Consider the following 15,577-nt stretch of genomic DNA (forward strand, 5'->3'; position numbering starts at 1 on the left):
TAAGCCTGGCAGAACTGTTTCTACTGACAGGAGAAGGGGCAAAGGCGGGGAGCGGGGTGGTTACTGGTGCCTTAAAACCAATCACTTTGGACAGATGAGGCTCGTCAACTGTAGTTGGCAGCTCATCTAGGGGAAGGAAGTCTCCGATCTCAAACCTCTGCTGTCTTGTGGCTATACCCACTCACGGGGAAGACTTCCGGTGTAAACTCCGAGGGGAAAATCCAGAGTTGGAGTCCGTAAGGCTGTCCTATGTTGTGCTCAAAGCTGACTGGCAATTCCTGCGATGCTGCTGGTACCAGACTGTATCAGTCTCTGCCATTCCTTTGGGTTTATCAGATGCGTGGAGAGGGGGAACTTGCTACATGGGCAACAGTTTGTGTATCTAGACAGCCAGGGTGCAACATCCATTCTTGACTCTGACCAACTGAGGCCTCATTTATTATCACTATTACTTTTTTCTCTTTTTTTGTATTTGAACAGTTTGTTGTCTTTTGTACACTGGTTCTTTGTCCGTATTTGTTGTGGGTATTTTCATTTTTTTTCTATTGGTTCTTTGTATTTACTGTGAATGGCCACAAGACAATAAATCTCAGGCTAGTATATTATGACATGTACGCATTTTGATAAAAAAAGTTACTTTGAACTTCGAACTTTTGAAGTTTTAATCCAGGAAGTTGGATAGATTGGGCTTCTGCATCTTTTTTCATTCATTTGGTCATGGGACACGGTTAAAAAACTTCCAAGATGTGTATTGAAAATAATTGTTCATGACTCCACTGAATCACAAGTGTATATTGTAAAGTGTGGCTACTTGTTGCAATATTTCCCCCAGCCACTCTGACCCCTCTGTCCTCTGTCTCTTGCACTCAAAGTTAGCTGAATAGCCCCATTCAGTGCCTGCACACATTACAATCTCTTGGGTACAGCAATTTCAAAGAGCAACTCGGTAATTCTTGCTTAAACTTCCTCCGGGTACAACGTATTTTCCTCCATTTATCACCTACTTCCACTTTTCATCTTGCACTAACATCCCTTTAATTATTTAATCTTTCTTGCCTTCACCATATGATCATCCTTTCATCATGTTTTTTCACTTCACTTTGCCTTTCTCTGCACCTTTATCTATAATTTCTCTTGTCTCTGATCAGAACCCTTAATACTGCTTCTCCCTCTGGAGATTCTGCTCAACCTGTTGGATGCTTTCTGCTTTTAATTTTAGTTTTGCAACCTCAATAGTATATTGCTTTAGGGTTCATGCTATCAAAGGAGCTCATGGAAGTTTTACACTTATGCTTTCTTAGAAGGAAGGAACTAGTGGCAGTGCTACACTCAGTGAGTGCACTGAGTGTACATTCATGGTCTTCTGCTGTTGTAGCCCAATCACTTCAAGGATCAATGTGTTGTGCATTTCAGAGTTATCGGAGTTAGTGACCTTGAATCATTCTCCTTTAACCTCTCTTATCAAAAGGCATTTTTGCCCATATGTCTGCTGCTCACTGGATGCTTTTTGTTTCTCGCACCATTCTCTGTAAACTCCAGAGACTATTGCATATAAAAATCCCCGTTTCTGGGACCGACAATCATTCCACAGTCAAAGTCCTTTAGATCACATTTCTTCCCCATTCTGATGTTTGGTCTGAATGACAACTGACCCTTTCAAGGGACTGCATTAGGGAACTGGAGATGCAGCTCAATGACCTTCCTCTGGTCAGGGAGAGCGAGGAGGTAATAGAAAGGAGTTATAGGCAGGTGGTCACACCAGGGCCACAGGAGACAGACAAGTGGGTAACAGTCAGGAGAGGGAAGGGGAAGAGTCAGGTAATAGAGAGTACCCCCGTGGCTGTCCCCCTTGACAATAAGTACTCCTGTTTGAGTACTTTGGGGGAACAGCCTACCTGGGGGAAGCAACAGTGGCCATGCCTCTGGCACAGAGTCCAAACCTTGTGGCTCAGAAGGGTAGAGAAAGGAAGAGGAAGGCAGTAGTGATAGGGGACTCTATAGTTAGGGGGTCAGACAGGCGATTCTGTGGATGCAGGAAAGAAACTCGGATGGTAGTTTGCCTCCCAGGTGCCAGGGTCCGGGATGTTTCAAATCGCATCCAAGATATCCTGCAGTGGGAGGGAGAACAGCCAGAAGTAATGGTACAAATTGGTACCAATGACATAGGTAGGAAAAGGGAAGAGGTCCTGAAAAAAGACTACAGGGGGTTAGAAAGGAAGCTGAGAAGCAGGACCACAGGGATTACTGCCTGTGCCACGTGACAGTGAGGATAAGAATAGAATGAGGTGGAAGATAAATGTGTGTCTGAGGGATTGGAGCAGGGGGCAGGGATTCAGATTTCTGGATCATTGGGACCTCTTTTGGGGCAGGTGTGATCTGTACAAAAAGGACGGGTTGCACTTGAATCCCAGGGAGACCAATATCCTGGTGGGGAGGTTTGCTAAGGTTACTGGGGAGAGTTTAAACTAGAATTATTGCAGGGTGGGTGCTAAACTGAAGTGACTGGGGAAGAGGCGGTTAGCTCACAAATAGAGAAAGCTTGGAGGGAGTGTGTGAGGGAGGATAGGCAGGTGATAGAGAAGGGACGCGCTCAGACGGACGGTTTGAGATGTGTCAATTTTAACGCAAGGAGTATTGTGAACAAAACAGATGAGCTTAGAGCATAGATCAGTACTTGGAGCTATGATGTGGTGGCCATTACAGAGACTTGGATGGCTTAGGGACAGGAATGGTTACTTCAAGTGCAGGGTTTTAGATGTTTCAGAAAAGACAGGGAAGGAGGCAAAAGAGGTGGGGGTATGGCACTGTTGATCAGGGATAGTGTCACGGCTGCAGAAAAGATGGACGTCATGCAGGGATTGTCTACGGAGTCTCTATGGGTGGAGGTTAGGAACAAGAAGGGGTCAATAACTTTACTGGGTGTTTTTTATAGGCTGCCCAATAGTAACAGGGCTAACGAGGAGCAGATAGGGAAACAGATCCTGGAAACGTGTAATAATAACAGAGCCGTCGTGGTGGGAGATTTTAATTTCCCAAATATCAATTGGCATCTCCCTAGAACAAAGGGTTTAGATGGGGATGAGTTTGTTAGGTGTGTTCAGAAAGATTTTTTGACACAATATGTAGATAAGGGGACTGTCTTGTCTCCCTTTCTCTTCACCATTTACACCTCAGACTTCAACTACTGCACAGAGTCTTGTCATCTTCAGAAGTTTTCAGATGACTCTGCCATAGATGGATACATCAGCAAGGGAGATAAGGTTGAGTACAGGGCTACAGTAGGAAACTTTGTGACATGGTGTGAGCAGAATCATCTGCAGCTTAATGTGAAAAAGACTAAGGAGCTGGTTGTAGACCTGAGGAGAGCTAAAGTACCGGTGACCCCTGTTTCCATCCAGGGGGTCAGTGTGGACATGGTGGAGGATTACAAATACGTGGGGATATGAATTGACAATAAACTGGACTGGTCTAAGAACACTGAGGCTGTCTACAAGAAGGGTCAGAGCCGTCTCTATTTCCTGAGGAGACTGAGGTCCTTTAACATCTGCCGGACGATGCTGAGGATGTTCTACGAGCCTGTGGTGGCCAGTGCTATCATGTTTGCTGTTGTGTGCTGGGGCAGCAGGCTGAGGGTAGCAGACACCAACAGAATCAACAAACTCATTCGTAAGGCCAGTGATGCTGTAGGGATGGAACTGGACTCTCTCTCACTGTGGTGTCTGAGAAGAGGATGCTGTCTAAGTTGCATGCCATCTTGGTCAATGTCTCCCATCCACTACATAATGTACTGGGTGGGCACAGGAGTACATTCAGCCAGAGACTCATTCCTCCAAGATGCAGCACAGAGCGTCATAGGAAGTCATTCCTGCCCGTGGCGATCAAACTTTACAACTCCTCCCTTGGAGGGTCAGACACCCTGAGCCGATAGGTTGGTCCTGGACTTATTTCATAATTTACTGGCATAATTTACATATTACTATTTATTTATTATGGTTCTATTACTATTTATTATTTATGGTGCAACTGTAACAAAAACCAATTTCCCCTGGGATCAATAAAGTATGACTATGACTATGAGCCTACAAGAGGAGAGACTGTACTTGATTTGGTATTGTGAAATGAACCTGGTCAGGTGTCAGATCTCTCAGTGGGAGAGCTTTTTGGAGATAGTGAGCATAATTCTATCTCCTTCACAATAGCATTGGAGAGAGATAGGAACAGACAAGTTAGAAAAGCATTTAATTGGAGTAAGGGGAATTATGAGGCTATCAGGCAGGAACTTGGAAGCTTAAATTGGGAACAGATGATCCCAGGGAAAAGTACAGAAGAAATGTGGCAAATGTTCAGGGGATATTTGTGTGGAGTTCTGCACAGGTACGTTCCAATGAGACAGGGAAGTTATGGTAGGGTACAGGAACCGTGGTGTACAAAGGCTGTAACAAATCTAGTCAAGAAGAAAAGAAAAGTTTACAAAAGATTCGGAGAGCTAGGTAATGTTAGAGATCTAGAAGATTATAAGGCTAACTGGAAGGAGCTTAAAAAAGAAATTAGGATAGCCAGAAGGGGCTATGAGAAGGCCTTGGCGGGAAGGATTAAGGGAAACCCCAAGGCATTCTACAAGTATGTGAAGAGCAAGAGGATAAGACATGAAAGAACAGGAACTATCAATTGTGACAGTGGGAAAATGTGTATGGAACCAGAGGAAATAGCAGAGGTACTTAATGAATACTTTACTTCAGTATTCACTATGGAAAAGGATCTTGGTGATTGTAGTGCTGACTTGCAGCAGACTGAAAAGCTTGAGCATGTAGATATTAAGAAAGAGGATGTGCTGGAGCTTTTGGAAAGCATCAAGTTGGATAAGTCACCGGGACCAGATGAGATACACCCCAGGCTACTGTGAGAGGCGAGGGAGGAGATTGCTGAGCCTCCGGCGATGATCTTTGAATCATCAATGGGGATGGGAGAGGTTCCGGAGGATTGGAGGGTTGTGGATGTTGTTCCTTTATTGAAGAAAGGGAATAGAGATAGCCCAGGAAATTATAGACCAGTGAGTCTTACTCAAATCTCTTACTAGCTCTTCTTTCAGTTAGTCCTGACGAAGGGTCTCAGCCCGAAACGTCGACTGTACCTCTTCCTAGAGATGCTGCCTGGCCTGCTGCATTCACCGGCAACTTTTATGTGTGTTGCTTGAGTCTTACTTCAGTGGTTGGTAAGTTGATGGAGAAGATCGTAAGAGACAGGATTTATGAACATTTGAAGAGGTATAATATGATTAGGAATAGTCAGCAAGGCTTTGTCAAGGGCAGTTCGTGCCTTACTAGCCTGATTGAATTTTTTGAGGATGTGACTAAACACATTGATGAAGGAAGAGCAGTAAATGTAGCGTATATGGATTTCAGCAAAGCATTTGATAAGGTACCCCATGCAAGGCTTATTGAGAAAGTAAGGAGTCATGGAATCCAAGGGGACATTGCTTTGCGGATCCAGTACTGGCTTGCCCACAAAAGGCAAAGAGTGATTGTAGATGGGTCATATTCTGCATGGAGGTTGGTGACCAGTGGTGTGCCTCAGGGATCTGTTCTGGGACCCTTACTCTTCATGATTTTTATGAATGACCTGGATGAGGAAGTGGAGGGATGGGTTAGTAAGTTTGCTGATGACACAAAGGTCAGAGCTGTTGTGAATAGTGTGGAAGGTTATCAGAGGTTACAGCGGGACATTGATAGGATGCAAAACTGGGCTGAGAAGTGGCAGATGGAGTTCAACCCAGGTAAGAGTGAAGTTATTCATTTTGGTAGGTCAATTAGGCAGAATATAGTATTAATGGTAAGACTCTTGGCAGTGTGGAGGACCAGAGGGATCTTGGGGTCCAAGTCCATAGGACGCTCAAAGCAGCTCCGCAGGTTGACTCTCTGGTTAAGAAGGCATACGGTGTATTGGCCTTCATTAATCGTAGAATTGAGTTTAGGAGCCGAAAGGTAATATTGCAGCTGTATAGGACTCTGGTCAGACCCCACTTGAAGTACTGTGCTCAGTTCTTGTCGCCTCACTACAGGAAGGATGTGGAAGCCATAGAAAGGGTGCAGACAAGATTTACATGGATGTTGCCTGGATTAGGGAGCATGTGTTACGAAAACAGGTTGAGTGAACTCGGCCTTTTCTCCTTGGAGCGACGGAGGATGAGAGGTGACCTGATAGAGGTGTATAAGATGATGAGAGGCATTGATCGCGTGGATAGTCAGAGGCTTTTTCCCAGGGCTGAAATGGTTGCCACAAGAGGACACAGGTTTAAGGTGCTGGGGAGTATGTACAGAGGAGATCTCAGGGGTAAGTTTTTACTCAGAGAGTGTTGAGTGCGTGGAATGGGCTGCCGGCAACGGTGGTGGAGGCGGATACGATAGGGTCTTTTAAGAGACTTTTGGATAGGTACATGGAGCTTAGAAAAATAGAGGACTATGGTAAGCCTAGTAATTTCTAAGATAGGAACATGTTCGGCACAATTTTGTGAGCCGAAGGGCCTGTATTGTGCTGTAGGTTCTCTATGTTTTCTACGTTTTTCTATGAACCTCTTTGCGATGTCTGCATGCTTTTGTGTGTTGAATTGCTGCTACATGATTGGCGGATTAGATATTTGCATTAACAAGCGGCTGTACAGGTGTATTTTATAAAGTGTCCACTGATTGTAGAATGAACATAGGACTCACTGGTGAGTGTAAAATACCAACAGAATTCTGCAATAAATATAAAAAGCAGTGCAATTATTTTAGTTGTATAGGGAGAAATATCACCCTGTTTATAGGCCTGATGCCACCTAATCTTGAGTGAGGTACTGAGAGGAATAGACTCCTAGATAGTGTCTATCAGTATGGATGAAGGGTCTTAACCGAAAACATCGACTGTAAATTTCCATCTATCATTGGTGCCTGACACATGAAGTTCCTCCCATTTTGTATGTTGCACTGTGATTCAGCAATGTTTGTCACTTCCGTTCTGAATAACAAGAAAGCAACATGAAGGGTCTCGGCCTGAAACGTCGACTGCGCCTCTTCCTATAGATGCTGCCTGGCCTGCTGCGTTCACCAGCAACTTTGATGTGTGTTGCTTGAATTTCCAGCATCTGCAGAATTCCTGTTGTATCCATCATCAAGGAACCCCACCATCCAGGCCATGCTCTCTTCTTACTACTAACATAAAAAAGGAGGTACGGGAGCCTTAGATCCCATACCACCAGGTTCATGAACAATCAATACCCTAGAACCATCAGGCTCCTGTACTGATGTGGATAACTTCACTCACCACAACTCTGAAATGATTTTGCAACCAACAGACTTACTTTCAAGAGCTTTACAACTCATGTTCTCGATATTATTTATATAATTTGCAAAACTTGTCTTTTTTGCACATTGCTTATAAATTCAAAAATTACATACATAATTTTTTTTTCTTTTCCTGTAAGTGCCTGAAAAATTGGATCCCAAGGTAAGATAACTTCCAATTTAAGATAGCGCTACTGAAGATGTGCGACAGCTTATTGGGATATCATAAGGCAAGAGAATCAACTAAAAAATCTAAAAAAAATTCTTTTTAAGCAAATTGTGGTGACCTGTTGCTGCAGACAGTGAGGTGGCAGGCGGAGACGAAGTTTGTTCGGAGGATGAGCTGTTCTGGGACATTGCGAGGCACAGCGTGTTCGGGCTGTTGAAGTTGCAGATGGAGTTGGTGGTATCGTTGCCGGAGTTGGAGCGAACGTTTTGGACAGGGGTTGATGCAGAAGAGTTTTGATGACTGTCCACCTAACCTGGGTGCAAGGCTGAATCACTCCGAGCGCCAATCCGTTTCGGTGAAATCAAGAATGGCTTCGGGCAGGGCAGGCCTAGTGTATTGGGGTGCTGGGATCCAGGTACTAGAATGTGGCACTACTCCATGCTTGGACAATTTAAACATTGGCCCAAATAAACTGGAAACGTGAGTTCCAGATACAGAGGCGAGGATCGTGCTGATTTTGCTTCCTTCCCTACGAATGTTCATTCCTTTCTTTGTGGTGATGAGGCTGTGAACTAATTCGGCTGCTGTGCATTTCTGATCTAATTGTATGAAAACTGGGGACTGAGGTTTGGCTTGGACCTACTCTGGCTTCTCCAGGAATGCATCTGGGTCTGTGTCTGGTTTGGAATGCTGTTGGCTTGCTTCTGCTAGTTTTCTCTCTCTCTTTCTCTGTGCAGAGATTTTTGCTTTTTATTAATTTTTTGAATTGGGTTATTCGGGTTTCTTGCTTTGTGACTGCCTACAAGCAGACAAATTTCAAGGTACATAATTTATACATTCTTTGATAATAAATGTGCTTTGAATCTTTGAATACATTCTTTGATCATAAATTTACTTTGACTTTGGCATTGACTTTGTATGCTGTCAGAGGAAATTTTGGATCACATTATTTTGAGTTTTACTACTCTTTTAGCTGCAGAATTCATAAAGGCTAACTAATGTCAATCATTAGATAGTCCTGTGGATGAGCAGAGAGTGCAAAAATGCAAATCTGAGAGCTGTTTGGAAAAAAATACAGAGAGGAAAAGTCGTCCCTGAAATCCAAGGAAATACTTCAAATAAAAGTGTAAATGAAGTATTGAAAGATACTGTTTCAGTGTCCCACTGCAGCTGCGGAGGTTCCCGGGTTCGAAACTAGTTGGGTCCGCTCCCAAGTACCGGGTTGAGTGTCGAGATCGCAACTCGACCTCGTAAAATAAAGGGAAAATACTGCAAAAATGTGTGTGTGTGAGGAGTGGCTCGTCACACAGTCTCTCTCTCTCTCTCACTCCGCGCCTTGTTAAAAAGTCATGAAAAAGACATCATCATGGACACACGTACAGACATGCAGATGCATAGACACGCACGCACGCACACGCAGATGCAGATGCTCAGACTTGCACGCACACAGGCACACGCCAAAAAAAACAGAAGGATGATCCTCTATTCTGATGCTGTGTCCTCTGATACTACATCTCCCACCATAGGAAACATCCTCTCCACATCCACTCTTTCAAGGCCTTTCAACATTCAATAGATTTCAATGGGTTCACCCCTCATTCTTCTGAATTCCCAGGAATATAGGCCCAGAGCCATCAAACACTCTTCATATGACAAGCCATTCAATCCTGGAATCATTTTTGTGAACCTTGTTTGAACCTCTCCAATATCAACCCATCCTTCCAAAGACAGGGGCTTAAAACTGGACACAATACCCTAAGTGAGGCCTCACCAGTGCTTTGTAAAATTTCAAAATTACATTCCTGCTTTTATATTCTAGTCCTCTTGAAATTAATGCTAACATTGCATTTGCCTTCCTCAACACTGACTCAACCTGCAAGTTAACCCTAAGGAGTTCTGCATAAGGACTCCTAAGACCCTTCGTGTCTCAGATTTTCATATTTTCTCTCCATTTAGAAAATAATCAACTCTTTCATTTCTTCTACCAAATGCATGACCATACACTTCCTGACACTGCATTCTATCTTCCACTTCGTTGCCCATTCTCCTAATCTGTTTAAGTCCTTCTGTAGCCTATTTTCTCAGAACTATCCGCCCGTCTACCTATCATCATATGATTTGCAAATTTTGCATCAAAGTCATCAATTCCATCATCCAAGTATTGACATATAACATAATAAGAATTGGACCCAACATAGACCCCTGTGGAACACCATTAGTCATCAGCAGCCAACCAGAATGGATCCCTTTATTCCCATTCTTTGCCTCCTGTCAAGCAGCCATTGCTTTATCCTTGCTAATATCTTTCCAGTAGTACAATGGGCTCTTAATTTTTAAGCAGCCTCATGTGTGGCAACTTGTCAAGGGTTTTCTCAAAATCCAAGAACACAACATCCACCCTTTGTCCATCCTGCTTATTACTTCTTCAAAGAATTCCAACAGATTTGACAGACAAGATTTTCCCATTGAGGAAACTGTGCTGACTATGGCCTATTTCATGATGTGCCTCCAAGTACCCTGAAACCAGATCCTTAACTATCAACTGCAACATCTTCCCAACCAATGAGGTCAGACAAACTGTCCTTTCTTCTGCTTCTCTCCCTTCTTGAAGAGTGAAGTGATATTTGCAATATTCCAGTCTTCCAGAACCATTCCAGAATCTAGTGATCCTTGAAAGATCATTACTAATGCCTCCACAATCTCTTCAGCCACCACTTTCAGAACTCTGTGGTGTACACCATCTAGTTCAGGTGTCTTATCTACATTCAGACATTTTAGTTCCCCAAGAACCTTCTCTCTACTAATGGCAACTTCACACACTTTTGACCCCTGACACTTTCGAACTTCTAGCATACTACTATTGTCTTCCAAAATGAAAACTGATGTAAAATACTTACTCAGTTCACCCACCTACCATTTCGTCGTCCCCCATTACTACCTCTCTAACGTTGTTTTCCAGCAGTCCAATATACACTCTTGACTCTCTTTTACACTTTATGTATCTGAAGAAACATTTTGTATCCTCTTTAATGTTATTAGCTAGCTTATTTCATATTCCATCTTTTCTTTCTTAAGGACGTATTTAGTTGCCTTCTGCTCCTCTAACTTCCCACTATTTTTTGTTCCTTTACATGCCTTCTTTTGGGTTTTAAGTTGGTTTTGACTTCTCTTGTTAGCCACAGTTGTGTCATCTTACCTTTAGATTACTTCTTCCTCTTTGAATATCTATATCCTGTGCCTTCCGAAATTCCAGCCATTGCTGCTCTGCCTTCATCCCTGCCAGTGTTCTGGCCAACTCCTCTTTCATGCCTCACTGTACCTCACTGTAATACTGATACATCTGACTTTAGCTTCTCCTTCTTGAATTTTAGTGTGAATTTGATCATATTATGATCACTTGCTTCTCAAGGTTATTTTACATTAAGCTTTCTAATCTATTCTGGTTCATTGTAGAACACCCAATCCAGAATAACTGATCCCCTATCAGGCTCAAGCATGAGCTGCTCTAAAAAGCCATCTTGTAGGCATTCTAGAAACTCACCCTCTCAGGATCCATCATCAACCTGATTTCCCCAGTTTATCTGCATATTAAACTGAGATGTGATGAACCATGGCTGAGGCTTTGGGCCTGCTCCAGGCTTTGTGTCTATGGACTCACTTTAATTCCAAATCCTGTGCTTGCTTTTACTGCTTGCACAATCTGTGATTTTTTTTCTCTCTCTGCATACTGAGTGTTTTTTTTTAATGGGTTCTTTTTGGTTTCTTGTTCTGTGGCTACCTGTAGGGAGACAAAACTCAAGGCTGTATAATCTATACATACTTTGATAATAAATGTTCCTTGAACTATGAACTTTTGAAATTTGAACAGAAATGTTGCATGACCTCTGAGGGAATGGCACCGAAGCTACCCTTAACCCTTGACCTGGTTATTTGTTGACTCACCTCATGCTGCCCCTGTATTTAATGCTTATTTGGTAATTGTGTCCGATCAAGTGCAGTTTCTTTATTCATTGCGGCCTTGTGAGTAAATAGCTGCCACCTAATTCAAGATCCTCTGAAAGAAGAAAGGCACAGGCATAAGGCTATGGAGATGATTAAGGGCAAATGAGAGGCTGAGGATTAAACCACCTACAAACCATCTCCACTATTACCCTTAAACCCTGTGCTAGCCTCTTCAGTATTCACTAACTATCTGCCCCTCACAGTGTACCATTCTCCGATGTGCTACTTGTTACGTATTAGAGAGTGTGTGTTAGAATACGTCTGGGCAATATTTTTTCTACTCTTGAATACTTGTGGGTTCTACAGAAGCTATGAGTTCCGGACTGGGTCTAGTAATGGCAGTAAGTGCATGATGGTGTAGCATCTCATAAATATTGAGCAGGAGTTTTGATTTATACTGATTATGATTAGGTGAACAATGTGACTATGTTCCCCAAAGCAGTGTTGGAGACTTGTTGGAGGGAAATGGGCTTTGATATTGTCACTGTCCTTGATCATACTGAAATACTTATGGCACAATACCCTTATATTTGTGACTTCATTGTTTTCTTTGACGCTGATAATCGAGATGCAATGAAAAACTTACTTGCAGCAACATCACAGATACTTAGAATCAGATATATAACAACTTGATAGACATGTACAAGATGATAAGAGGCAGATATACAGTGGATAGCCAGAAACTTTTTCCCAGGGTGGAAATGGCTAATACGAGGGAGCATAATTTTAAGGTGATCAGAGGCAAGTATAGGTGAGATGTCAGAGGTAAGTTTTTTTACACAGAGAGAGGTGAGTGCATGGGCCACCCTTCTAGGGGTTATATCAAGGCAGATACATTAGGGGCAATTAAGAAACTCTTAGATGGACACATAAATATAGAAAAATGGAGGGCTATGTAAGAGGGAAGGGTTATATTGACCTTAGAGTAGATTAAAAGGTTGGAACAATATCTTTGGCCAAAGGGCCTGTACTGTGCTATGTTCAAAATTCTATTCACAAGAAAAACATAAAGCAAGCATAAATTATACAAAAAACACACAAGAAAGGATGCAATTAAAACAAAAAAAGGCCTTGGCATGACCCTACAGGGCTTCCTGAGCCTATATTGGTAGACAATCTTTCTTCCCACTTTTGCAGCATTCAGAACAGCATCTAAATTTGTGGTACCTTCCAATGCTCATGTTCTGTTACCACTTCTTGTTCCAAAGTCTGTGGAATAACCCTCAATAGTAGCTGCAGACAATGACTATCTCCCTTGCAGAACTGAATTCAGTAGTGTCAATCATCAGTGCTCTGAAATCTACCATCAGAAAGTGCTTCAAAAGGCTGGTTATGGTGTGCATTAACTCCAGCCTCCCACTCAATCTCAACCCACTGTAGTTTGCCTACCACCAAAAAGGTCAATGACAAAACCCATCTCCCTGGCCGTATAATCATCTCCAGAGCATCTGGTTAGTAAAGACACCTACATTAGAACAAAGAATATAGAATAGTACAGCACAGTACAGGCCCTTCGGCCCACAATGTTGTGCCGACCCTCAAACCCTGCCTCCCATATAACCCCCCACCTTAAATTCGGGAACAGCTTCCTTATTTTCAGCACATTTCGGGAACAGCTTCCTTTATTTTCTGCGGTCAAACTTATGAATGGTCCATGAACACTACTTCTCTAGTCCTCTTTATCACTGTTTATCTATCTGCTTACTTACTTATTTATCTATTTATTTATTGTTTTTTTGTTTATATTTTGCACTGCACTACTGCCACAAAACAAATTTCCTGACATATTTTAGTGATAATAAAACTGATTCTGATTCTGAAATGTAGCACTGGAGGCCGTGAGATTCATTTTGTTTCTGCCTAAAAAGATAGGTGACAAGAGAGTCTTTTATTACAACAAATAGCAACAGAGGAGAATTTATCACCTGTGGAGATCAACACATCCAATGACCATCAATACAACATAGTCATTGTGGAATTCAGAAGACATTTCTTCCGTTAATTCCTTTAGAGCTGAATATTGAATTTGTATTTTCATTACTGCTTTAGATCTCCTACTGAAAAGATGCACCTCTTAGCTTCAATGTATAAGTAAACTAATAAGTACTGATGGGTCCAGCTTTCCTAGTAGTCCTCTCTTGTAGATTCTTCACATATAAACTCATGATGCTATTGTTTTCAGATGAGCTCTTGTAGATTTTTATTGGTTTATTGACGAGGCATTCTTTTTATAATCAGTCATTTTTTGTGCACCTGGAAACTTTTGATCCCAATTATTGGGGTTCTGTGGACTGAGACATAAAATGTCAAATTGAAGTAATCAGAACACTTAAATTTGCAATCTGTTCTCCTCTCTAGCGATGCCAAATATGGTATTAATAAAACTACAGAGCACGTCTTGTCGGTATTTATACAAGTTAAGTGCTCTTGTCTTTATACAATGGAAATGTATTTCTGAGCAACTCAATACTTATTTTTTAGCTGTTGCACAAAGCAAATGAACAGTTTGTTTAAATCAGCCTATTTATGAAATTGTTAAAAACAATCATATATATATTTATTTCACTATCCCTGCAAATATTTGTTGTTCTGGTGCTGGAATAATTTTGCTGCTACACAAATATGGAACTTTTTTTGTACTTCATTTCCAATCATCCTTTGCCATTGGATTAAGACCTGGATCTGGTGAGAAGTGTATTGTTATTACCCCACGTCAGACGAAGATTCACACAGGGACTTCCACTTCTCAATGAGGGGAGATTTGATAAAAGTATATAAAATTATGAGCCGTTCAGATAGAGTGAATGTCAGCTGGCTTTTCCCACTGAGCACAGGAGAGACAAGAACAAGAGGTCAAGGGTTAAGGGTGAAAGGTGAAATATTTAAGGGGAACATGAAGGGGAACTTCTTCACTCAGAGTGTGATGAGAGTGTGGAATAATTTGCCAGAGCAAATGGTGGATGTGGGTTTGATTTCAACAGGAATTAGGATAGGTACATGAATAGGAAGAGAATGGAGGGCTATTTTCCAGGGCAGGTTGATGGGATTAGGTAGATTAATGGTTCAGCAAAGACTAATGGGCTAACTGTGCTACAAGATACTCTATCTTATTCTGTATACTGTGTAAATTCAAATATAATACCTCAATTCTGTATTCATCACCCTTTTCAAACTTGCCCCCAATGTTACACTTCATCTTATGCACCTCAGTCACCTCAACCGACTGAATGCAATTTTGTCCTATCATCTGCCTGTCTTTCCTTGAAGTCTTACTATACACTGGATCCACTTGTGCACCACCTGCCCCATCCTCACTCGGATTCCCATTCACCTGCCAAATAAGTTTAAAGCTCCCCAACAACTCCAGTGAAGGAGTGGAGCTTTGAGGCTTTGACTCGAGAGGCTTCGACGAGAAGAGGCGGAGGACAAGCGTGTCTCCTGAGACAGTGATGTGCCTCTCATGTGAGATGTGGCAGCCTTGGGGGAACGCCCCTCTCCCACAGAGCCACATCTGCCAGAAGTGCATACGGTTGGGTGATCTGGAAGACCGTGTAAGGAATCTGGAGCAGCAGCTGGATGACTTTCGACTCATAAGGGAGAATGAGGCAGTCATAGATGAGAGATACAGGGAGGTAGTCACACCTAGGCTGTCGGAAGCAGGTCGTTGGGTGACAGTCAGAGGGGGGAAAGCGAAGGTGAGCAGACAGGTAGTGCAGAGCACCCCTGTAGCCATTCCCCTGAATAATAAGTTTACCATCCTGGATACTGTTGGCGGGGACGACCGACCAGGTGTGAGACTAGGCTGGACCGACCAGCACTGAGTCTGACCCTGTGGTGCAGAAGCGTGGGACGGAGAAGAGGAGAGCTGTCGTCATTTGAGACTCTATAGTCAGGGGAGCAGACAGGAGATTTTCTGGACGTGAGAAGGACACCCGCATGGTTTGTGCCTCCCAGGTGCCAGGGTCCGGGATGTCTCTGACCGGGTGCACAACATCCTGGTACGAGAGGGAAAGCAACCAGAAGTCGTGATACATATTGGGACCAACGACATAGGCAGGAAGAGGGATGAGGTCCTGAAGTGTGAGTT

The sequence above is a fragment of the Mobula hypostoma genome, chromosome 7 (assembly GCF_963921235.1).
Source record: "Mobula hypostoma chromosome 7, sMobHyp1.1, whole genome shotgun sequence".
Lineage (NCBI taxonomy): Eukaryota > Metazoa > Chordata > Chondrichthyes > Myliobatiformes > Myliobatidae > Mobula > Mobula hypostoma.